This window comes from Diabrotica undecimpunctata, chromosome 1 (genome assembly GCF_040954645.1).
Source record: "Diabrotica undecimpunctata isolate CICGRU chromosome 1, icDiaUnde3, whole genome shotgun sequence".
Taxonomy (NCBI): domain Eukaryota; kingdom Metazoa; phylum Arthropoda; class Insecta; order Coleoptera; family Chrysomelidae; genus Diabrotica; species Diabrotica undecimpunctata.
Window position 1 is genome coordinate 82,359,980 of NC_092803.1, and position 27,027 is coordinate 82,387,006.

A 27,027-nucleotide genomic window follows, 5' to 3' on the forward strand; every position below is an offset into this window, starting at 1 on the left:
CAAATCAATACTAGGTAGAAAAAGAACTGTACTTAATAGCAAGTTAAAAATGAAAAGCATATAAAAAATATATAGATAAAAAATGGAACCAACTTTATCTTGAACGTAACTCGCTTAGTTTTAATGCCAGAAATTAAAAAAAAAAAACAAAAATAAAGCTTTTCATCAAAAGGATTTAGCTCTGGTGGGATTCCATGTTATGGAGCCCTACGTGACTTGGTAGAATAAGCTTTTTTAAACACTTTCAAAAAGTTTTAATTTGTTTTTACCGAAAAATGCTTTATTTTTTGGTTATTTCACGTAGAAATATTCGATTTACAATTTAACAAATAAGAACCTACTTTTCACGAGCTAGAACTTTGGGCTGGGTCTACAGACTTCCTAAGTACTTTTTCTTTGTTATTTTATAGGCTATATTTTTGTTGTAAAACCATGAAAACATGGTTTATATTTTGAAAAATGAACATTTTCACTAAAAAATTACTAAAAAAGTATTAACTTAGTGAAAAAACTATATAGAATAAAAGTTGCTTAAAATTAGTCAATTTATTTAATTCCGGACTTATTTTTAACGCATGTTTTTCATCCCCGAGAAGGGGCGGGTTTCACCACCTAAGTAAAAGCAACCCTTTGTTTAAGTCTAAAAGTATAGTGGAGGGGAAGGTAAGAGAAACCTAAATCCAAATTTTCAAGCAAATCCGTCCAAAACGGTCATTTACTGAAGTATCCATGTGTACGTCCAAGTGAATTATTTTATGTCTGTTTCCTAAACGAGAAATTTGATATTTACAATGTACATGCTGACTAAACTCACCCAATATAGATTACTTCCCTGTTTGCCAGCTTTCTGATTTTCTCCTACATTTGCAGAATGTCATGTTCGCAAACTGACGTGGCTAGAAAATCGAAAAAAAACAAAATACACTTTAACCTTGACATCCTTTCCATCACAGAGCATATATGTCCTTCCCTCCCAGTCGTTCAGAGTTTCATTTGACAGAAAGTAGGGCCTGTGGCAGTAAGATGCGAGTTAAAGGGTTGGATGAGTGACTGAAAAACGTTCGGCTTCTTTTTGTGCCTTTAAGCCTTCCGTTTAAATGATAACTTCGTTCTGCCGGTTAAATTTCAGTGCAGGAACGGATCTAAATATTTTCAGGCAATAGGTTTATAGAACAATCAATTTTTTTTTACTATCTCATCGTTTTCTATGTATCGAGATTTTTTATATGCTTTTCATTTTTTAACTTGCTATTTAGTACAGTTCTTTTTCTACCTAGTATTGATTTGCACAGTAATTTTGTGGCAAATTCTTCAGCTTCGGCTACTTCGCTCTCCAACTATTCACGTGTTGATACTCTTTTCAGATTCTGCTTTAAATTTAAAAAAGTTTTGTCCTTTCGTCCTATTTTTATTTCTTAAATTTATTCCTATTTTTATTTTATTAATATTCATTTTAACTATTAGTTTGTTTGATCCACTCGTTAACGCTCTGGTACACTAACTTCGAAGGGGGTTATATTCTAGATTCGCGATTTGCATAGTCAAAACAAAAAATGCAACCATCAGATATCAAAATTTATTAGTCGGATACTATGATTGTCAAAAAAAGAGATTCTTGCTTAGAGTAAAGTATCTTTATTTTTGACTATAACGAAAATTATTATAAAAGAAAGATGTTTAGAATTAAAACTTTTAAATATCAAAATTGTTTTTTTTTCTTGCTTGACGCATTAACCAACCAACCAACCAACTCGAGTTGCTTCCATAAAGTCCTCGTAGACACACCGTCTCAGGACTTGCAACTTCAACGTGGAGTCGTATGTCGCCATGTTACCTAATCCAACGGTAACTTTAACATCCTAATTATTTATAAGATATAATGTCAAACAAATGTAACTAATTATTTGTTAACGGGTTTTTACCCATATATTTAGTGGCTACATTCATGTACTCCTAGAAACCGATGATGGAATGATGAATTCCGAAAACGTTCTGTCTAACACAGCCCGTTTGGGTTTTTAAATATATACCTTTTACAAAGGATTTTAATTAATTTTTTATATGTTAAGTATTTAGAATTTGTTTTTTATTTCTCCTTTGTTACTTCTTTATTAAAATTAAGATGTCATTATAAATCATATGAATTATCAATGCCAGATCTTTTATTAATACAATCAATTTTTTTTATAACGAACACGATTTAATAAAATCATTTTCTTTCTTTTGAGCTACTTGATATTTCAAAAGTTTACTATTTCAGCCCATTTTCCATTGAGCCCAGTAAGCTTTTATAGTTCCACTGTATTTGGTTATTTTCTGCCAAATATCGGCCTTTCTTCATTTTTAAGCCGCTCTTGTACGATTTTTAAGTCATTTTCTTTCCTTGGGCTCTTTTTATAGTTTTCAGGGAAGTATAATTATTATTTTCTTCCTGTTTAATGTGGATATCTGGAGACTTACTTCTCCGGTAACGTTTTCTTTTTTTTTAGTCCTTAACAGTACTGGCATTATCGTTCCAAACATTTTCGTCTAGAAAGTATATCGGCAATATTATGGAGACGACTTTTTCGATATTCGACGTCGAAGTTATACTGCTTGAGTCTCTCTATTAACCGAGCAACTTGTCCACCTGGTTTTTTAAAATTTATTATCCACTGCAAACCGCTATGGTCAGTTCTAAATATAAAGTTTTTGTTATAAAGGAAGACTTGAAATTGTTTTAGTATAATAGCTAGAAGCTTTTTTCTGGCAACGCAATAATTTTAGTTAGCCTTTCTCATTATTTTACTAAAATATGCAATAACTTTTTCTTTGCCATCCTGTTCTTGTCATAATACGGCACCAATACTATGCTAATCCAACAGAAATTTGCCATCTCCTCGTTATAGGTGCTGTTGAAAGTCGTTTTTTTAATCTGCGAAGGCATTTTGACAATTCAGTGTCCAGTTAAATTCAACGTTGTTTTCTGTTATTCGCTAAAGGGGCTTAGCAATGCGGCCAAAATCTTTAATACATTTTTGTTAATATAAACAGAGTCCACAAATACTTTTAATTTACTTTTTATTTTCTGGTTTAAGCCAATCTCTAATAAATAAAATCTTCTCTGAGTTAGTTTTAATTTTTTTTTCACTGAATCAATATATCCTAAATATTAAGCCTTTCTTTGAAATAGTGAACATTTCCTATAATCTAGCTTTTAGTTGGCTTTTCTCAATCTGACAGATATACTAGACATATTTTTTTAGGTAAGTTGTCTTAAAACCATCTCTATCAGACGTTCAAACGTAGCTGGAGCATTACACAGAACAAATAAAACCTGAGATCTAGAAATGCCTTTCGCCGCTTTTTACTCCTAGGCTGAGATTAATGCTCCACTAAGCATTTCATTAATGCATTTCGATATTCTGCAGTTCATCTATGAATGTTTGTATACCAGTTGGTTTCAGAAAATCTTTAGGTGCTTAAGAGTACGCTAAACGCAATAATATTTTAATATCGGTTTAAAATCCTTGCATGCTTTCATTATGCTTTTGATATTGAACTTTCAGCTAATTTTGGAAAACCTGTTAGAGATCCTGCTAGCCATATCTTGTTCCTAAAGTTAAAACGAGAGAGGTATAACTGGGTGCATCATGAAAAAGAAATTGCAAGATGGTTTGTACCTGTCCTTGAAGTGACATTACCAAGTAAGCTGCAATTTTTTTCATAGTTCAGCCATTTGCTCCAGCTGCAGCTTGCGATTGAAAACGATGAGTTTCCCATACTGCTTGATAGTCAAATGTGGGTGGTTTTGAAATTTTGCTAGTTCTAATAATTGTGTCTGGTTTAACCATGATGACTAAGATGATGAAGCTGTTTGTTAAGATAAGACATTAGTTACTGAAACAATATTAGATAAAGAAGCTTTACATACAAAATTTTCTTTCTAACTCAACTATTTGGCTTGCTTAATTAGATGTCAAATATTTTTCTGTTGTTCTATTTTATTTTCTAAATAGTTTTATTTTTGTTCTATTTTATTTTTAAAACTGGTTTTGTCGAATGTGACAATTTGCCCACTTAGTTTGTCTTTGTGGAGTCCTACTCAGTTTAGAACTCCCGCCGCAAAGTTTCAGACAAGCACGACTCCTCTCGTACGAGCGTAGCGTCTACGGAGGTATTCTCCATATCTGGATTATCTGCGGCCGCCGCTCTAATATCGAAGGTTTCTCGATTCCATCCTTGGCCTCGTGGTAATGGTGTGCACCCGATCCACACTCCATGTGAAGTTTACTGGTAGCTCTGTAGTCCTCAAAAGCAAACCGACAACTTAGAATACTTTAACAGTTCGATGATTTCTTACTTGACGGTGTATTAGTTTCTTACATGTATTAAATATGAGTATTCTAATTGCGGTGTGTGTTTTAGATTTCACAGAGATGCCAGCCCTTTACGTTTCGACGTGTGGTCGAGCACACACCACACAAGGTGTATAAGAACACCGTCGGAGTGTCGACTCTGATGTTGGTGCTACACCTCGCTCTTTACCTTCCGCGGAAACAATCTTATGTCTTGTAATGACGTTGATTATTTCCGTCGAGAAGGTTTCTAACGGCTAAGTGCGACTTTGACTCGGCCACCGAGTGAGGTGTGATTCTAAGTCCACTAGAGGCCTTTTATTCACTCCTAACCATCAGTGGTCCAGTGGAACACTGTGCCAGTTCGGCATGATCTGAGCTAGGCATAAGGCAACCTGTCCTTCCTATCTTAAAGATCGATGCTCGCACAGGCAGGGAATGTTCACTTCGAGTCGTCAGTTTATTTCGTAAAGTGACAAGTTGACTATTAAACCTTTCTTCACCTCGACGAAAGAAATTTGGTGTTATTATTTCGACAAGTTCATCCCCAGTAAATGGACTTGGATAGAGGAGCTTTTGACTGGTATATTCGAAGCCCTCTACAAAGCGTCCGAGGATTTAGAAAGTGTATAGACCCTTATTAATTCTCCCGAGACGACACTCGTAGGGGGCACGCAGACATTATATTCAGCACTTCTTTGCCAACTACAATTAACATAATTTGAAATGATAAAAAGGTTGCCAATGTGAGTCCAAAATACTTTATACCCATATACTAGTATATGGAAATAATAGTATATGGAAAAATGAGTCATACTCAAAATTTTAAGTAGTTTTTATTATTTAATGATCATCTGTCAAATAAACGTCAAAGTGTAAATACGAACTTAAAAGTTCTCTGCATTTTAAAGTTTAATTTCAGATAGTTTTAGGTATAAACTCAAGTTAAATTACACATTTTAAAGTTCTCTGCGATTTAGGAAGTCCTAAACACAGTTACATTCTATTACTATAGTTTAATACATATATATTAGTACTAATTTAGTCGTCGAAGCGATCGTCGAAGGCTCCATTTATGGAGTCTTCTAACGGGGGCGAGCCCCCCGATAAATTGCCAAGGGATCAGGATGCGATGGATGATTGCAGTTATGGTTCCCATGGATTTTTATCCCATCAGCTAGAAAACTCGATAAGTAGTCTTAATAATATTAATCATTTAAAAACCGATAAACAAATTAACTCATTAACTTCTAATGAGCCAGAAAAAAGCAGACCTGTATATTTATATGATAAAACTGATTTAGGGCCATTTCACATTTTTATTGAAAACAATGATAAAAATTTTACAGGCAAATTAAATGCAGTTAAGATAGGTGAAATTTTATTTACCGTACACCCAGAAATTGATAATTATATTAAAAAAATTGATTCAATTGGACGCAATCGGATTAGGATAACATTTAAAAACTATGCTAGTGCAAATACCTTAATTACTTCTAAATTGCTTATTCAAAAAAATCTAATTGCATATATTCGGAAATTTCAATTGTTTAAATTAGGTGTAGTTAGGGATATAGAATCAGATATATCAGAAGAATATCTCAAAGATAAAATAAAAGAATTTGATCACCATTGTAAATTCTCGGTGGATTATGTAAAAAGAATAAAGAGAAAAATAGTAACAGATAATAAAGTAGTTTTTAAACCTACAAAATCGGTAATTGTATCATTCAAATGTCAAAGCTTACCAAAATATATCGTAATTAACCATGTTTTACATAATGTAGAAAAATACCAACAAAAAGTAATTATTTGCTACAACTGTTATAGGTATGGACACATGAGTAAGCAGTGTAAAAGCAACCCTAGATGTCTTAAATGTCATGAGTCTCACCCTTCCGATTCTTGTTATTTATCATCCTTTAATAAAAAATGTCTCTCCTGTGAAGGTGAACACTTCACTAATGAATGGGAGATATGTCCAGAATTCAACCGTCAAAAAAAAAATAAAACATTACATGTCTGAAAACAGCTTGTCTTTCAAAGAAACGCTTAAATTATTTCCTAAAGTAACCTATGCATCGATAACAGCTAATAATTCCTAAATAAATTCACATTAAATTCCAATTATGAACTCTCCATCCTTTTCATATTCCTCTACTCAATTGTCCACACCCCCCTCACCCCCCAATCAGCTCGCCCTCCCTACAGTTTCAAACAGATATACAATAATAAAACCTCCAAAATCCAAACGACCCCTCCCTTCCTCACAAGACCCAATAGCAATAGAACATCAAAAAATAATAAAGTTAAACCCCATGTCCACCAGACCTGGCGGCATTTTCAATTCATCTTCTTATCAATCTACATTTAATACAGAACAAGGATCCAAAGTACATGAATCTCCTAAAGAATTAACATAACTAATATCAAATATAGTTATAAGTATTATTTCTAATATGAATCACAAAAATTTTGAAATCCCAGAAAAATCAGTTTTAATAAATTTAATTCAAACAGTTTTAAGTTCTCTCTCATATAATAATGAATAGTTTGGTAATTTGTCAATGGAATTGTAGATCGGCTAACTCTAATAGAGAAAATCTTCTCCACCTACTAGAAGACCAGAAAGTTGATATCGCATTATTATGAGAAACTAGATTTAAACCAGAAAAGTATATTAACTTTCATGGATATAATATTGTCAGAGACGACCGCTTTTCAGCAACTGTCGGTGGTGGCTCGGCAATTTTAATAAACTCAAATCTGTATTATGAGGAAGTCACCATGAAAGTCGAATTATTAAACATCAATAAAGTAGCAATTAAAATTAAGTTTAAATCATTCACTGTCACATTTATATCGATGTATGTTCCCCCAGGAGAAAAGCTATCGTTACAACAGTGGAACAATTTCATAACATCTATAGAAAGACCGTTCATAATAGGAGGCGACTTTAATGCTCATCACATTGCCTGGGGCTTGGACAATCATATAGATATAAAAGGCAAAATCTTAATGGACTGTATAGATGATAATAATTTGATATACAAAAATGATGGCTCTCCTACTTTCTTTAGGAACTTTTCGAAATCGGCAAAAGATCTGACCATTTGTACTCCTGACTTAAGTCATCTGATCACATGGAAAACACTTCAAGACCTATTCGGTTCAGACCATGCACCTATAAGGATCGAATTAGAGGATCAACCAACTCATATATATAATCCGTATTCACAAAAGTGGAATTTAAAGAAAGCCGACTGGAAATTATATGAACAATTTTCCGAAGATATCTTCTCTCAATCTGAAGATATAAATTCATATGAAAATTTTTTGCACAATATAAATACAACTGCATCCTACTGCATCCCCAAATTTAAAATAAAAAAACCAACTTCCAGAGGAAAATACTGGTGGGATTTAGAATGTGAGGAAGCAGTCACAAGAAGACGGGAAAGTTTTTGTATATTCAAAGATCATCCAAACCAAGAAAACCTACTTAAGTATAAAAAAGATGATGCCCACGTGAAGAAGATCACTAAACAAGCTAAAAGAAATAGCTGGAGAGATTATATCAGGTCCTTAAATAGGTCGGTCCCTATTAAAGATGTATGGTCAAAAGTTAATAGACTAAAAAATAGAAAAACTAAGAACAAAGTCCCTATAATACTATCGGAAGCTTCATGGATAGAAGAGTTCCACCAAAATATCACTCCACTGTCTGCAGAATTAGTAATTCCTGACCTACAAGTGAATGCGCAATACGACTATCCAGAACAAATCCGCTTCTTAATCAAACCATTTTCTGGCACTGAACTTTACTTTTCGTTAAAGAAAAATTCAAATTCAGCACCAGGTGCTGATGAAATCCATTACTCGATGCTATCAAATCTTTCAAAAATTGGTAAGACTGTGCTTCTGAATATATACAATGAAATTTGGTCACGCCGCATAAAGATTCCTGACGATTGGCACGTTTATACTATTCTCCCGATCTTAAAACCCGGAAAATCGTTAAATAATTGTGATTCTTACCGTCCAATAGGACTGGCTTCATGTATACTTAAAACATATGAGAGACTAATTAAAAACCGTTTGGAATTTTGGTTAGAAAAGAACGACCTATTACCAAAAACTCAGTTTGGTTTTAGAAAAGGTAAATCCACACAAGAAAGCCTGAGTCACTTATTGATAGACATTTATGGTTCCTTTACTGATAAGAAAGCAGTTAGTGCTTTGTTTTTAGATATAAAAGGGGCTTATGACAATGTTAATCTCCACATTCTATATGCGAAAATTTTGGAAATAGGAATACCTGAAACTGTAACATGGAATATCATTAATTTGTATGTTAATCGATGAGTACACGTTAGATTAAATGGAGATAAGTCTAACACACGGTACACATCTTTGGGACTACCACAAGGTAGCATCTTGAGTCCTCTATTTTATATTCTGTATACTGCTGATTTAGAAAATAAACTTCCTCAACATATAAAAATCTTATAGTATGCGGATGATGTTGCAATTTATGTAGAAAATAAGTCAATAGATAAATGTAATGAGTACCTTAAATCGGGATTGAATATTATAAAAAAATGGGCGACGGATAAGAATTTAACAATCTCGGAGAGTAAATCAACCATTGTTACTTTTACCAGAAAACGATGTTCTCCTCCAAACCACCTACAATTTGATAATTATAAAATTCATTATAAAACTTCAATAAAATTTCTTGGCGTATTCTTAGACTCAAAATTAAATTGGAAAGAACACACAAATTATATATTGCGAAGAACGGAAAACGCAATGAATATCATCAAGACTGTAAGTGTCAGTAACTGGGGAGCTGACCCAAACATCTCAATATTACTATACAGAAATTTAATGAGATCGATCCTAGATTACGGATCTATATTCTATGGCTCAGCATCAAACGCTGTACTCCAAAAAATCGAAAGTATAAAAAATAAAGCACTTAGGTTAAGCACTGGTTATCTTCGTAGTACTCCCATATTGGTCATGGAATGTGAGCTTAATGAACCTCCACTTTCATTACGCAGAGAATTCTTAAGTGGGAAATTTATAGTTAAAGTGGCAGTTAACAATAAACTGTTGTTGAGTAAAATTGTACAACTAACCACTACATACCTAACTCATCATTACTGGGAAAAAAAGAAGCAGCTTTTAGTTGTGGAAAGTTTTCTCAACGTTTCTAGTTACATTGATGACATACACCAAATGGAACAAACCTCATGTCGAAAATTAAACTATGAAGATTATTTATCTCCATTTAACTGTCATTTAAGTAATATTCTTGCGACAGATTTTCTTACTAAAATAGATCACCTTCAGTATGTACAAAATCATTGGGGGAGTTATCAAAAATTATATACAGATGGTTCAAAAATGGACGGCAAAGTTGGATATGCTATATTCTACCCACAAAAAAGTATAAAGATAAACAACAGATTACCTGACAAAATGACAACTTTCACAGCTGAACTCGTAGCAGTCAAAGAAGCCTACAAAATATGTACGAATCAAAAAGAACTAAACTATGTTATATTTACAGACTGCCAAAGCATTGTACATAAACTGAAATATAATTTACATAATTTTGAAGAAAATTATATCATCAGTGACATCATAGCACTGAATAGTGAAGCTTTGAAATCGGGCAAAAATATCATATTGTGCTGGATAAAAGCACATATTGGTATAAAAAACAACGAAATAGTAGATGATCTGGCTAAAAAAGCAACAATGAAAGAATCCACTCTGCAAACCTATCAACTTCCTATGGGTGATTTAATATCTGTAATCAGATCTCTTAAACGCACAAAATGGCAGGGACACTACAACAATTCCGACAAAGGCAAATTTTATAAAAGAATCCAACCGAAAATTTCCGTCAAGACATGGTTTAAACAAGTTTCCAACAGAGGCTTCATCAAAACTATTTGTAGAATAAGAAGCAATCATTGTATGACTCCAGTATACAAAAGAAAAATAGGACTGACAAATAATAATGAATGTATATGTGGAGAGCTAGCTGATCTACAACATATATTGTTAGAATGTCCTTTACATTTTATTGAAATATCAAATTTTTTTGCCAAGCTTGTTCAAGTTAATGTTCAATTACCTTCTAATCTAACACATCTTTTAGAGTCAAAGAATCTAGATGTATATAAAATTTTATATGGTCATATTAATTGTTTAAAATTAAAGTTCTGACAAAAAAAAACAATAAAAAAAATAATAAAGAATAAAAAAAATGGAGAACAAAATAAAAAAAAAATAAAATAAAAAAAAAGTTACTAAGAAGATGTAAACCTCCGAGGTGTCGAATCGGGTTTAGATCTTAGCGTAGTAATAAAAAAAAATAAAACAAAATAAAAAAAAAGTAAAAAAAAGTAAAAAAAAAATTTAAAAAAAAAATAAAAAAAAAAGATACAAAAAATAAAACAGCAAAAACAGAGTAAACTAGTAAGTAAGTTTCTAACATTCCATGTCTTAACTGTCAATACAATAGTTTTAAATTTAAATACTAACAATATCTTGTGTAAAGAGAGAACTCAAAACAAATTGACTGGCCAGTTGGTTGTCAAAACCAGTGCCAATAAAACAAACACACACACACATTATTTAATGATGGTAAATTTTGGGCTATCGGTTACAAGGCTTACAATATATGCCCCATTATCAGGCCCCAATACATTAGTCTTATTTATATATTAAAAACTTAAAACTAAAACAATATAAAACAAACAATGAACAACTAAAACACAATAAAATGATAATGGTACTTCATGATACACATTTGTTTTATACAGAAATGCGTATTGGGACAATTGTCCTTAATACTTGCCTTAATATTAAAACAATATCTTATTGGTTTACTACCATTTTATGAATAGTTTTGTTTGTTTAATGTACACATTGCTTAAATTGTTTGCACTATTTTCATATTTTTTGTTAATAGACTTACCCGCCAAAGGGCAATTTCGTTCCTGCAATTCGCACCGAAAAACTTCCTCGGGAGTTTGATGATGAGATGAGCGTAAAAAGAAGCTTGTAGGAAGTGTGGAGCAGCGAAGATGTTTCTGTTGCTCTAGTTCGCGCGAGATGACCCACTCAAAGAAATAAAGACATTAAGAAACGTGTTATATCTGTCTCGAGTCTGCGAGGGGGTGTTTTCGCTCGTTTGTGAAATTGCATTTGAATACGTTTTTAACGACGAGGAATTTAACTATGAAAGGATTTTAGTGCTACAAAGAAAAAGGCCGGGTTTAATAAGAAATGTTATAGAACTAAAACAGTGTAAAATCCATTGTTTTATTTATTTATTTCTTTTATTTATCGAAACTTTCTATTAGCTCATTACCAATATATTATTATCGGGTAAACAATAAGTAATAAAATGGATTTTTAAATCGTTTTGTAAATTTTCAGGAGCTTATGAGTTTTTCACAATTGTTTTAGTTTTGCGAATCACTTAAATCTATTAGTAGGTCGATCGTGATCGACCGTTTGGGCATTGTTTTACTATAGCTTTCGTATTTCTAAAATTAGCTACTAAAAAAAAATCAAAAACAGAAGGATCAGAAAAATGGTAGAAAATTGCTTCAGTAGTAGTGATTATTATGAAGAAGTCCATAATTTCACCACCAACACTAAATCAACTCTAGAAGACCTTATACAAATATACCAACTTATGTGATGATGTTACTGAATAGTAAAAAAAAATTAAAACTCACATTGAATCTTGTGGGACGACTACAGAATTATAATAAAAATATTTGAAATATTTAAAAATTACTTGCCAAGTTTCAAATGGCACAGAGAGTAGTACCCATATACGTATTCCAAATAAGTGTTGCTAGCCTTCTTCTTCTTCTTCTTCTAATGGTGCTACAACCCTTTGTGAGTCTTGGCCTGCTTAACAATGTTCTTCCATTCTGCCCTGTCAGATACTTTCCTTCGCCACTGCCTGATGTTCATGGTTTTAAGATCCCTCTCTACGTCGTCTATCCATCTTTTACGGGGCCTTCCTCTTGTTCTGTTTCCTTGGGGCTTCCATCTCTGGACTACTTTTACAGCTCGATTATCTGGCATTCTTTCTAGGTGACCAAGCCAGTTTAGTCTTTGTGATTTTACAAATCTGACAATATCTGCGCTCTGCATTAGTTCATCCAGCTCGTGGTTCATTTTAATTCTCCACGAACTATCGCTGCATTGGGTTGGTCCAAATATCTTCCTTAGTATTTTGCGCTCAAATATTCTCAGTTGATTTTCATCAGTGGTTGAGAGGGTCCACGTTTCACATCCATATGTGGCCACTGGTCTAATTACTGTTTTGTAGATTCTCAGCTTAGACTCACGATTCAGTGTTGCTAGCCATTTCGAATGAAAGTTCAGAAATAAAACTAATCTTAAAATTTTTGCCTTATACTTCTGATTCCTTGAGACTTCGTCAGGGTGTGGTAACGCTTTAAATATCATTAGATTGCTGTCTCCATTGTCGACGATTATGTGCCATCATATAGGGATTTTCCTACCAAAGTCTTCTTTTGGTCCGCCCATCGTGTTGGAGATCTTCCTCTTGATTTTCGGGCTTATTTCGCTCTCTCTACTACCAACAGTTCTACTACAAGTTGTCATTAGAAAATAGTATTTCTTTTATTACTTATTTTACTATCTGCGAACTATCTATCTTAGCTCGCATATCCGATGATATCCCATATGCCTTGCTAAAATATATGTCCAATTAAACCCACTACTCTTAACTTAATCCAGTGTCATTTGGATATTATAAGAATTTTCTTCCTAATAGCACCAAGTTATTGTTATCCTAATACTGAACCCAAATTGGCCAAGTATGCTACCACAATATTACAAATACATCTCACTTACATGCACTATTAATAGGCTGAAACAAAAAATAATCAACAAACGTCTTCGGTATTTTGAAAAACATAAAATTATTCCAAAGCAACAATCTGCCTCCAGAGACAACACTTTATACGAGATAATCTTCTCCAAACTCATATCTTCAATGCAATTTATAGCAAACAAGATCTTATATGCTTTTATAAAAAATGTCCTGAATATAACGTGTAGAATATTAAGGATTGTCGTCAAAAACTGTTTTTTTCTCCACATATTCCACATAATGTAGTCCCTCAAGATTCAGTTTTAAGTACAGTTTTAGTTATTTTTCCATTAGAAAATTTAACCACAATATCGCTCCAACAATCAAATGTACATAATATGCCGATGACTTAATAATATACTGTCAGGATAAATTCAACAAATCTAGTTACAAAATTCTCCAATTAACAGTAAAGAACTGCAAAATAAAGTTGATTTTCTAAGGCTTATTCCCTCTCATTGTTCAGTCGTAACACCCATTTGGCTATTACCAGAGATTTAATTTTTAATTTTTTGACTCGTTTTGGAAACACTTAATTTTGTTTCGTACCCTCTTCTCTAATTTTCAATTTTTTTTATGTAGAAGAAAGTAGCAAAAAGTGACGAACACAATTAGCAAAAACACATGCTCTAAATTTTAATATTAGTATTTGTACGTACAATTCATAGAGATATCTACCCAGTAGTTTCAGCCCTCTCTATCTTTCTGTGCTCATACTAAAGTCAATAAATTTAGCAGAAAAGCTCATTGTTTTACCCCTGAACCCACTCAACCTCATACCTCAACCAACCTCACACTTTGCAAAAATTGGAGAGAAATAACCTTGCTTACTGTCATAAATAAAATTTTCACGACCATCATACTGAAAATAATAACAAACAAGGTTGAGTTTCGAGCTAATCCAGCAGGCTTTAGACCAGAATCCTCCTGCATAGACCACATTAATACTGTGAGGGTAATATTGGAACAATCGGTTGAATGGAACACAACCCTATACATGGTTTTTGTTGATTTTAAACGTGCCTTTGATAGCTTGTCTCACGCTGCTGTATGGAAAATTTTAGAGCTAAGAAACATCCCGCAAAAAATAATTTCTATTATAAAGTCACTATATACTGATGCGAAATGCAGCATGACACACAATAGGATCAACAGTGACGAATTCGACATACTTACTGAAGTTAGACAGGGATGCGTGCTTTCTCCGTTTCTTTTTAACATAGCTATAGACTATGTTCTCTCCAAACTAGACTCCGATACAAGAGGGATACAATGGACGTTAACCACACGCCTAAGCGATCTAGAATACGCGGACGATATCTGCCTATTAGGTCAAAGGTTTCAAGATCTGGCTTACCAATTGGAAACACTTTCCACTGAAGCCAATAAAATAGGTTTGAAAATCAATATTAGTAAAACCAAGTCCATGAGAATAAATGCAAGGAACAACACGCTATTTACTATCGACAATATGCAGATTGAAAATGTGGAAAACTTTACGTATCTTGGAAGTGTCATAACAGAAAACGGAGGTACAGAAGACGATATTCGTATGAGGATACGAAAAGCCCCACAAGCTTTCAGCACGCTCAACCCTATTTGGAAATCTGGCGAGTATACTACAAGGACAAAGATCCGAATATTCCGATTAAATGTCATGTCTGTTCTACTCTACGGATGTGAAACCTGGAAAGTGACAAACACCCTCACAGACAAACTGCAGGTCTTTGTTAACAAATGTTTACGAACAATTGTTCGTATATTCTGGCCTAACAGCATCAGAGACGAAGATCTGCTACACCTGACCGAACAAAAGAGGGTAGAAAATGAAATTAAGTCCAGAAAGTGGGGTTGGATCGGTCACACACTCCGAAAAAATAGTTCCAGTATCGCAAATACTGCCCTAGAGTGGAATCCACAAGGGAAAAGAAAAAGAGGTCGCCCAGTACAAACTTGGAGAAGATCCATCATGGACGAGATAAGAGGCCAAGGAAAGTCTTGAAATGAGATGAAGGCCTTAGCGCAAAATAGAATTCGATGGCGCGTTTTCACTGAAGCTCTATGCTCCACTTAATAGTTCAAGAACCTTATATATATATATATATATATATATATATATATATATATATATATGTATATATATATATATATATATACATATATATATATATATATATATATATATATATATATATATATATATATAAAGTTTTAAAATCATGAATGTGTTGCTTGTGTGAGTCCATTTCAAAAGGTAAAAGAAATAATAAATTAGACTTACTCACAATCAATTTAATTTAACTATCAGACGACCAGTTTCGCTTTCTACAATATGCAAAGCATCTTCAGGTTACGATACAAAGTTAAATTAATGATGCCGGTACTCTATTAATTGATGGTTGAAAGAACTCTATGAAACTTTATGAAGTTTTAAAAAACTCATTGTCTCCAAGTAAGAGATGTAGTTCTTTTAAAATCCTTCCTTTTTAAATTTAATGTCTATTTTGTCCCCCCGTTTTTTAAGTGTTTTCTGTGTGTCTTAAAGTGTCTCAATTTTAATTTTTAACTTTATATATTGGACTTTACAACAATTTGCCACATATTGTAACATCACTTTATCAAAGAAATTTGATAATTACAAGCTGATATAATTGCACACCCACACAATTTGTACATCTATTCTTATTCATTGTCTCACAACTGTCACCTTCCAAAACAAAATTAAAATCTCAATAAATAACACACATTTCATAAATATATCTCCAGAATAAATATAAATAACTTTAAAGAACTTAATGGTATAGAACATTACTTTCATCAAACAAACAATTACATTTACCTATCTCTACTTCATTGGATAAAATCTGTCTCCTCAAGAACTTCCCCGTTTACTGTTAAACAATTACAATAGTTAACTTGAGTTCTCCAATCAACAATACAAGATAGTTTGAACCATGTTCTTTCAACCATCAATTAATAGAGTACCGGCATCATTAATTTAACTTTGTATCGTGACCTGAAGATGCTTTGCATATTATAGAAAGCGAAACCGGTCGTCTGATAGTTAAATTAAATTGATTGTGAGTAAGTCTAGTTTATTATTTCTTTTACCTTTTCATATAAAGTTTTATTCATCAAAACATTAAATTTTGCTTTTATAATAGTAAAGTAGTAAATAATTCAAACGAAAGTTAGCAGGCCATATCTTTCGACAAAATCTTATTTTTTTTTAAACAGCGTGAATGTTCCAATCTTTGAATAATATAAGAAAAAGTATTTGAATATAGCCTACAAGGTTATATTAGAAAAACGGGAATATCTTAGAAAATGCAAATTTGGGCTCATTGAAGAAACAAATGAGACCAGATAAGTTATTAAAGAAATGCGGAATTAGCAACGAACAATGATCTGGTCAAATGCAAATTTTTGCCTTTGAAAATATTTACTTCATTTTTAGTAATGTTTTTTCTTTGATTTTGTAAATTGAAGTGTACCTGGATATTTACGAATATATTGGTTTTTATGTATTTACCAAAAACTAATTCATTCATGCCTATACTCCACTTCTTAGGCACAAGGGTTTAAAATAAAGAAGTAACCTTGTAATTTGTATGTAGCTGTAGCCACATTTTTATCTCCGGCAAGCATAAAGTATAATAATTGTAAATGAAAAATGAATACCTTGTTTGCGCTTTCGCCGTTTTTTAGAATCGTTTAAGGTTCTCTCCACATTCTCATAAAAACCTATTTCATTAGCAAAATTCGTAATAAACTCCGTCATAATTTAAAAAAATAAAGCAAAGTACATAACATATTTAATGAGCGAAATTACTTAAATGGAAACTTTATGTAAATCCAATTATGGTGACAGGTTTTGTCAATCGTTTCAATCCTTTATTAAGACCTAGAAAGCTTTTGTATAAATTAAAATCTATGTTTTATTCCAAAATATCTAGGCTTTTAAGAAAGCTTGTTATCAGTTTTAAAGCTACGTTTCTTACCTGATTAGTTTCTGAAAAGATTTATTTCAGATACGTCTGAAAAATTACCCTGCAGTTGCAGATAATATGTCTGTCTGTTTAAATTGCATTTTCACAGTATATTCTTTTGTTCATTTTGCTCATATATGTATTACGGAGCTATTTAAGAATGACCCGTGGTCAATATAGTATTAGGCCCGATCTTTACAACATAAATAATAATGCGAAAACTCCATATGAAGCGTTACGGATGAGAGACTTAATATGTGCGTAACGAACTGTTCCATCTAGAGATATCGTTAACTATTACGCTTAGTCGTTACAATATGAAAAAGGAATGGAACACTCCTAATAGTTGGTGAGCGTAGTTGATTTGAAATAAACAGTTCCGCTCGTGCTGCTACTCAATTCTCAAACTCTACTATTTCTCATATTTCAAATATGTTCTGTAATTTTTTATTTAAAATGGAAATCATAAATATTGAGTTGATGGGTGAACTGAAACAATACCCTCACCTTTATGATTTTACTTGATGGATATATCGTCATGGTTTTAGTTAGAAGTAGTTTAGTTAGTTCTATGTTTTCTATTCAAGGAAGTCATGGTTGGAAGAAACAGGCTAGTATAAAATTTAAAGGAAAATCAACCACAAATAAATTTAAAAGAAAATATTATTTTTTAATTAATACATACAGACGGAATTTTTTGAGTTTTCAACAAGAAAACTCCTACCTTGTTAGAAACTCCTTCTTATCCCTTCTGTCCCTTCCTTCTTAATTAATAAATACCTTTTCTCGAGAAGTTATGGTTCCACATTAATATTCCAAACTGCAATACATGGTACTCCTTTGACTACGCCAATGCCCCATTATTCTTTACTACCGTACTTTTTTCAAGTTAAAAATACACCAGTTAAACAAACAACAAAAAACTCTAAAACTGTCAGGAACTTATTTTTTAAGACCAAGACACCCTTATCCCCCTACAACAAATCAATGTTGTTTACCACATTCCTGGTGCTGAATGTAATTCTTGTTACATAAGTCAGACTAAGCGGTCACTTAAACGCAGATTAACCTTCCACATCAGTGATATTATTATATATCTAAGCACACATGTATTCTGTCAGAACATGCTAAACATAAGGTCAATTATGAAGAGGTTAAAATTCTTTGCAAAGAAAGAAATTTCACTAAGACATTTTCTTGAAATGTGTTACATACTTAAACATTCGAATGCTTTTAATAAGAGAACTGAGATTAGTAATTTGAGTCAAATCTATCACTCTTTAATCTTGCACAACTTACTTATATTTTGATTCTTTGTACAGTTTTTATTAGCTGACGTTTAATAATTTTTATAGATTTCATACCTTAACGATTCCTTAAATAAATAGTTAAATAAATTACTGAATAATAATAAATAAATAATTAATTAAATATTAATAAATTCATTCTTCTTAATTGCATTTACATAGTTGCTTTTTTAGATGTAGTGAATCACAGATAGACAATTATGCTTTATTCATCTGAATCGTTGGTGTTCTATATTTTTTTTTATTATAACTAATAAATTAACAATCAGAATAAAACAATGTATTCTATAAGTTAATGTGATGAGTTTAGGTCCTATCTCTTGGTTCTGGCGTGATGTGGTCCCCTCCCGTGAGAAAATCACGGGTCCATGTTACTGGTCTGTTGGCCAACGTCGCTTTAGTCTCCTGATAACTCGATGTTGAGGTATTGCGGAAATTAATGGATTGGAGTGTGTGTTCACTTTTTGAATGTATTGTAATTTCTTTTGCTGGTATACTTCTTTCACTGTTGAGATATTGAGATCCTCATAGATTCTTTGGTTGGTTACGTACCAGGGTGCATCAACAATTATTGCTCTTAAGATTTTTGATTGGCATCTTTCCATAATAGCAATATTAGATTTACTACTACAGCCCCATAGCTCTATGTCCATATTGGTTTGATAACTGTTTTATAAATTAGAATTTTATTATTTATTGACAGCTTTGAGTTTTTTCCAATTAACCAATTGATTTCTTTTTGTCTTAGTTGTATTTGTTTTCTTTTTTTGGTGATGTGTTCTTTCCAACACAGGGTTTGGTCCAGGTGTAGCCCTAGGTATTTGGTTGTTTTAGTCCTGGGTATTTCCTCATTGTTGATATATATTGGTGGTGGTGTTTCTCCTCGTAAAGTAAAAGCTACGTGGGTTGACTTGTTTTCATTTATTTTTATTTTCCATTGTTTTAGCTAGTTTTCAAGTTCATACAAATAGTCTTGGAGTTGTTGTGTAGCTATGTTAATGTGTTTGTGACTTGTAAGTGCTACTGTGTCATCTGCAAATGTGCCTATTGTTACGTTATGTGATGTTGGTAGATCAGACGTATATAATATATATAATAAAGGTCCCAGGACGTTTCCCTGTGGAATTCCCGCCTTAATGGGATCTGTTTTGGATATTTCTCCATTTACTTTTGTTCTAAACTGTCGGTTTTCCAAGTATGATGTAAGTATTCGAAAGAATGGTGGTAATATTTGTTTAATTTTATAAAGAAGTCCTGTATGCCAAACCTTATCAAAAGCTTGACGTACATCTAGTGATACCATTGGGCAATATTCCTTTTCTTCTAATGCGGAATTGATTTTATGGGTTATTCGGTGGCATTGCTGGATAGTTGAGTGTTCTCGTCGAAATCCAAACTGATAATTTGGTATCCAATCTGCGCCTGTAAAGTCTGGATCTATTCTTTTTATTAAAAGTTTTTCTAGTAACTTGGAGATTGTTGATAACAGACTGATAGGTCGGTAGGATGAGACTTCACTTGGATCCTTTCCTGGTTTTGGGAATAATAGTATTTCTGCAATTTTTAAATTGCTAGGCCAATAATTACATCTTAATATTGCGTTAAATATATATGTAAGGATTACTATACCCTTTTTTGATAATTCTTTTAGCATTTTTGGTGTTATTAGGTCAATTCCTGGTGACTTTTTGATATTTAGTCTTAAGATTTCTTCTTTAAGTTCTTTGGGTGTTGTTAATTTTATTGGATTTACTGATGGTTGTTCTGAGTTTAAATAATTAATAATTTCTTGATCTTCTTCATTGTTGTGTGGTTGGAATACTGTTGCTAAATGTTCAGCAAATAATTCTGATTTTTCTTTATCGCTTCTTGCCCATTGGTTCTGTGTGTCTGTAGTTTTTCTTACTGGTGGGGATATTACTTGAGGTTTTAAGGATGATTTGATTGGTTTCCATATTGAATGGTCGTATCTATTAAGTTGTGTTACATATTTTTTGACTGACTCTTCTCTTGCAATTTTTAGTTGTGTTTTTAATTTATTGGTTAAGCGATTGTAAAAAGTTTTATCCACTAGGTTCCGACTTTGTTGCCATTTGGCTCTTGCTCTTCTTTTTTCAGCAATGAGCTTTTTAATTTCTAATGGAATATTTATTCTTTTCTCCATTTTATTTTTATCTGCATCGTTCGGTGTCGCTTCTTTTGCAGCGTTTTGCAATAAAGTTATAAGGTTGTTTGTAGCTGCTTCTATTTCTGAAGGGCTTTTTAGTCTTACATTTAGTTTATTGTTTTCATCCAGTATTTTTCGGTAAAGTTTCCAATCTGTTCTAGATCCATGCAGTTTTGGAGTAGGTTGTTTGTTAATAACGCATGTGCTAATTGTTGCAATAATTTGTGAATGATCTGAAGATAGATCATAACTTGGAACTATGTCCATAAAGGTGTTAGATATTCCTTTTATGATGCAAAAATCTAAGAGGTCTGGTCTTTTTTTGGGGTCCGTTGACCAGTACGTTGGTGTTCCTGTTGATAAATATAAGTATTTATTTTCCTGCATTAAGCTATAGAGCTCTCTCCCCTTTGTTGTTATTAATCTTGATCCCCAGTAAGTGTGTTTACTATTAAAGTCACCAGCTGCGATAAATTTTGGACCTAGAGTATTGAAGAAGGATCCGAAATCGTTTTTTTTTTTTTAATATTGTGCTTTGGAGGGCAATATACTGCTGCTATTGTTATTTTGTAAGGTAATGAGCACACTTTAATTATTGTTGCTTGGATATAGTCTGTTATATAACTTTCCATCATGAAATGTTTAATTGATTGTTTGATCAAGATTGCTGTACCTCCATGGGCTGTCTTGTCTGGGTGGTTAGTATGGTACGTTAGATAATGAGGTATTTTAAAATACGATTTGTCTGTAAAATGTATCTCACTTATTAATAATATATCTATAAAATTTTGTTGTAGAAATATTATCACCTCGTCCTTATGATTCAGCAGGCCATTGGCGTTCCATTCAGCTATTCGTAAAAAGAATTTTATTTGCATACGAGTTTACTTAGCATGTTTATTACCATGCTCTGTTGCAATATTTGATTAAACATGGCTTTGAATTCTTCTAAAAACTTCATAAGAATAGTGTTTGAATCTTGGTTATCTGAAGGAGCAGCAGGAGGTTGTCTATTACTCGCTGCATTAGCATAGCTTACATTTGGTCTTACTGTATTGAATATTAAGTTTCTGTTACGTGCTTGCGACATATTTTGGTGATGATTATATGTAGTTTGTGCTATATTTTTATTTCTATTTAAATTACGATAATATTCGCATCCTTTATAGTTAGCTGGGTGATCTCCTCCACATAAAGCACACGTAGCTGGTGTGTTCTTGTTCTTTTTACAGCTGTTTGTACTGTGCTGCCCTCCACATTTCACACAGACATATGGTCTATTGCAATATGTTTTTGAATGGCCATATAATTGACATCTCATACATTGGATGATATTTTTGTTTTTTATGGGTGGTTCAATTTGTATATTGCAGTGTTGTAATTTCTGAATTTTATAAATATCTTGGGTATTGTCTGATGGTTCAAGGTCAACAAAGAACATATTTACCGGCTCTTTTGTAAGCCCATGTCTAGCATTAATGATGTTTCTTACCTTGTGACCCAGTTTTGTCAGTTCTTCTTTGATATCTTCTGTTGCATGTGAATAGTGAAGGTATTTAATTACGACTCTATAGGCGCTTTCTTCCTTTGGTTGATATGTGTGATGAATAATGTTATTCTCTCTCATATATCTTGATAATTTTCTGTATATTTCTGGATCGCTACAAATTATTTTGACTGTATTATTTGCCATAGTCCTGGTTTCGTATTGTTCAGGTTCAGCTATTTCTGTAAATTTTTTCCTCATTTCTGGGAAGTCGCTTACACCGTAAACAAATATTGGAGGTGGTTTAGGTTTTCTTGGCGCTGTTTCATTTTGATTGGTTTCATTTTCTTGGGTATCCGTTAGTGTATTATATCTGTTCGATAGTGTAATGGTATCATCTTCTTTGCCTGTTTCTACATTTGATCTGATTTTTCTGCGTTTTGTAGTTTTAACTACTTGCCATGAGTTTTTTGTTGACACATTTGCACTTTCTGGTTCGTCATCGCTTGTTGATGACATTCTGTTGTATTGCTGGCTATTTCTGTTATTTATATTGCTGTTGTGTGGCGCGTTTTGTTGATTAATATATTGTTCTTGATTGGGCGGAAATATCATATTCGTCGAAGAATTGGTGGTTGGTTGATTTATTTGCATATTGTACGTACCTGGTGTTTGTGATGAGATTTGTGGATAACCCTGTATATTGTTGATTTGTGATTGACCCTGTGTGTTGTTTGGAATCTGCATTCGTGGGTAACAATTTATTTGGTTTGATGGATACTGGATTGGTAATGGCTGGCTGTTTACATTTTGCATTTGTTGGCTAACTATGTAGTTGTCGAATCCTGGTCCATTCCCCGTTGGAAACATTATAAATAAATTACTGAATTGTTTTTAAATTTAATTTGATGAGTTTATTGTTTTTAAGTCTATTACTAATTGATTGCTTTTTAATCACTTAACATTTACTTATCTGTTCAATTCGATAAAACCGGTCGCACGTTGATAACGGAGAACCACCTACCGTCCGCTCGGTTTGGAGTATCGATGTGAACTCGGTGTTCTATATGCACGCACGTTGTGTCCCCACAGGTTAATGCAAAGATGAGATCCACATTAATGATAGAGGTATGTCCTCACAGATTAATGCAAAGCTGAGATCCACATTAATGATAGGTGTTTGTTTTAATAATTTTTCACTTCATTGATGTCAACTTACACTAACTTTGGCAACACCCTGATATGCCAACTGAAATTACTGCTCTGTTAGGTCGAGCTGTATCAAATGTTACTTTTATTGTTTGTGTATACTCGTATTTGTACGAATTTATTCATAGTATTTATAAAACTTTCAAACGAATAATTGTTGAATTCGTAGATCTCTTTCTATACAACAAGTTTTGCATTGTGCCTTGGTCGGTAATTTTACTTCGACATTGCTTAGAACAAGCCGATTAAATAATGTTACCTGAAGTTAAATATAAACTACTACAATGTCTATCATTAAGTAATATCAATGCTTACTTTGGAACTTTGTTTGTCATCCATACTGGATATAATTTTTTTGCTTTGTTACGTGCACTCAAGTTTTTTTAACATTTCTGTTCTTTGAACTGTTTTTTAACTTTTACAAATCTGACTTAGTTTTGTGTTTCAATAACTCAAACTGAACATTTTGTACTTTTTGATCTGTGTGGTTTATAAATTAAGCTATTTTTTTACTTCCATCATATTATTGCTGCATATCTTTTGTAAGATAAACCCAATGACGTATAATTTATAGACTAAGCAGTCCCGTATTCTCCCTATATAATCGGGTGTCCTAAAGATCTCCGCTCAAGGTATGTTTACCTTACCAGAACAGCGGCGTGCTCATTTCTATTTTAATGACAATAATTATTTTTTTAATTAAAATTAAATATTTATGATTTTTTTTGTGTTCTCGTCTATAAGAGAAAAAATTATTTTTATAATGTTTGTAAAGTACATTACCTGAATTTTAATCATTTTACCAACAGGAAATATTGAAGTTTTGCCTAAAGATTAAAAATTCTCATTTTTTAAATTGTATTAAGGACTATTGATTATTATTTAGTGTGAAGGAAATTTTGATAAATAAATCTAATCAGGTTTGCATTTTTATTAAGTGCTGCGAGTCTATTTAGAGAGTCGAAAGATTGCTAGAAGTCTATAAATAGTAAATGAAAATTTATATCACGTTCATGTCACTTTTCAATCAGCTGTGTTGGCATCTATGGTTGATTTTCTTTTTCTGAAGCCTGGCGGATATTGCCCTAGTGTATTTTCGGTAATTTATCTAGTTCCCAATGTGCTTGACAATATTTTGTATGTGGTGTTCAGTAACATGATTCCTCTGTAGTTACTGATATCCTTCGGTCTCCTTTTTTAATATCGTTATTAGATGACCCTTTCTACATTACATCAGTATACTTTCTGAGTTCCCTGTATTTTTTATTAGTTTAAGAATCCAGTGCATCAAATTGTCTTCTTAATTTTTTATTAATACATTTTTTATCATTTCCTGGTGGTTTTCACTGTTGCAATAATTTCCTTGTATAAAGCAACTTTTAAAGTTTATATTAAGTAATTAGGAAGAAAATAATAGGTTACTTGAGTGCAAACAAACAACAAACTTTTGAATTCTAATTTCGTGTTTTGTTGTAACGAATTAAGAACAAACAAAAAAAACATCAAATCAATTATACATTTTTAACAAAAAACATACAAAAGAAATAAATCATAAAACATTTTGCAACATAATTAGTAATTTAATTAACGCATTAATGCACACAACGTAATAAATACAGTTTCAATTATTTTCTAAGACATACAATATGTTGTATATAAAGATACAATATGTTATAATAATAAATAAGTTGTATACCAAAGACTTCTATAATTGTAATGGTGGTGTGAATATACAAAATAGGACAAGATAATGCCCTGCCTAAATCTCACAGGCCGATCAGTCTTACATCATTTTTGTTGAAGGCACAAAAAAAATTCTTGATAGACATATTAAGGGAAGACCTTTGAGGGATCATTCTCTCAATGGCAACCAGCATGCATATCAAGAAGGAAATCAACAGAAACAGCAGTGGACAAAGTAGTTCAGAAAATCAGTCACTCAATTAATAATGGAGAGAATATTTAGAAGGCACATTTAATAATGCCCTATCAAATAGATCTACTATCAATGTGTGTTACTATGTGTAACTGGATCAAAGCAATGCTGAAAAATATATTGTTGAGTGAATAGAAGATGCACAAAGGTGCAAGGAGAGATTTTGGCCAAAACTGCTAAAGGTGTCCACAGAAGGGGGTGTGTTCTCCCCTCCTCTAGTCACTCCTGGTGGATCACTTGATGTCACTTCTTGACGCACACGGGGGAAGAAGTACATGCCTATAGGGATGATCTAATAATTATGGTAAGAGGAAAATATGGTAATTTTCTTTCCAGCCCACCCCAAAGAACATTAAATATCCTTAGTAGGTAGTATGACATGGAAAAATTCTCTATCAATCTTAGTAAAACATGTAGGAGTAATATTAGATAAGCAGCTTACATGTAACGCCCAGTTGGAAAGAATAACCTACAAAGCAAAGGTTTCCCTTTCTACATGTCAAAGAGTATGTGGGAAAATTTGGGGTTTGAAACCCAAACCGTTGTACTGGCTATATATGACTAGTCAGATCTATGATTACGTATGGCGCACTTATATGGTAGTTTAAATAACAATAAAAGACCACTTAATAGAAGCTGAATAAGCTTCAAAGACAAGCATGCTTAATCACAACACGAGCAATGTTGACTACCCTAATTGCCTCATAGAGGCCATGCTTGATCTCTCTTCATTACATATATGGATGGAGAAGGATGTAAAGATAGGAGCATACAGAAGGTGGATAAGATGTCAGGAAGCAGGGCAAAAGGATACCTGGATCAAATCTGGAGAGATAATTAAAAATTACCTAGATTTGGAAATAGTACCAGATGCAATGCAACCTAAATATAATTTTAAAAAGTCGTTTACCACCCTCTTTATAGGAAGGTACAAATAGGAGTTAAATAAAATCAATGCATTGGCCATTGATAAATTGTTGGCAGCACCATCAAAAGTTAATGAATATACTTTTATGCCTGAATCATAAATAAAATTTAAGCAAAGATTTACTAAGGATGCTTTTTCTTATCCACAAAAACTCTCAATTAAAAAATATGCAACTGGCACTTTAAAATTGTCATTTAAGGCTACTAACATAAACAGCAGTGCCTCTCATGCTTCTGGTATATTATCAGATTCTATATCTGTACCAAAATCTACAGAGCCAATAAATTTTTTCCCATCCCATTTTACTAGCTTACGAATAGACATTTCGTTCAGCACCAAATTACACACAAGTGTTCCAAGTGTTTTATTTTGCTTCCCTGCTTCTTCAACTTTGTTTTTCAAAGCATTTAAGCTTCTTTGGAAAATCCGGGTGCGCCGTCAACAGTTTGGTACCATTTTCTTATGGTTGATGGGTGTGGTAATGAATTATTAAAAGCTCTTCTTAAAAAATCATAGGCTTTTGCTGAATACAATTTAAAGCCAGTGCAAATGACCTTAATTCTGGAGAATATTTGGCACATTTGGCATCCTTTAAAAATCGTTGAAACAATGCTTTGGCTGATTCTGGTAAAGAGGCCTGAAAGAATAAAAAGTACAAAAATAAAAGAATATAATAATAATTTAATTTTGTTCATTATGGACTATGTGAAAGAAAACTTACCAACAA

The 27,027-nt window shown here is 32.6% G+C and overlaps 1 protein-coding gene across 1 annotated transcript in view; it reads left to right on the forward strand.

The window, feature by feature from the left end:
• Positions 1–27,027, forward strand: part of LOC140450847 (disintegrin and metalloproteinase domain-containing protein 10-like) — a 942,961-nt gene that overhangs the window by 634,137 nt on the left and 281,797 nt on the right. The window lies entirely within an intron of this gene.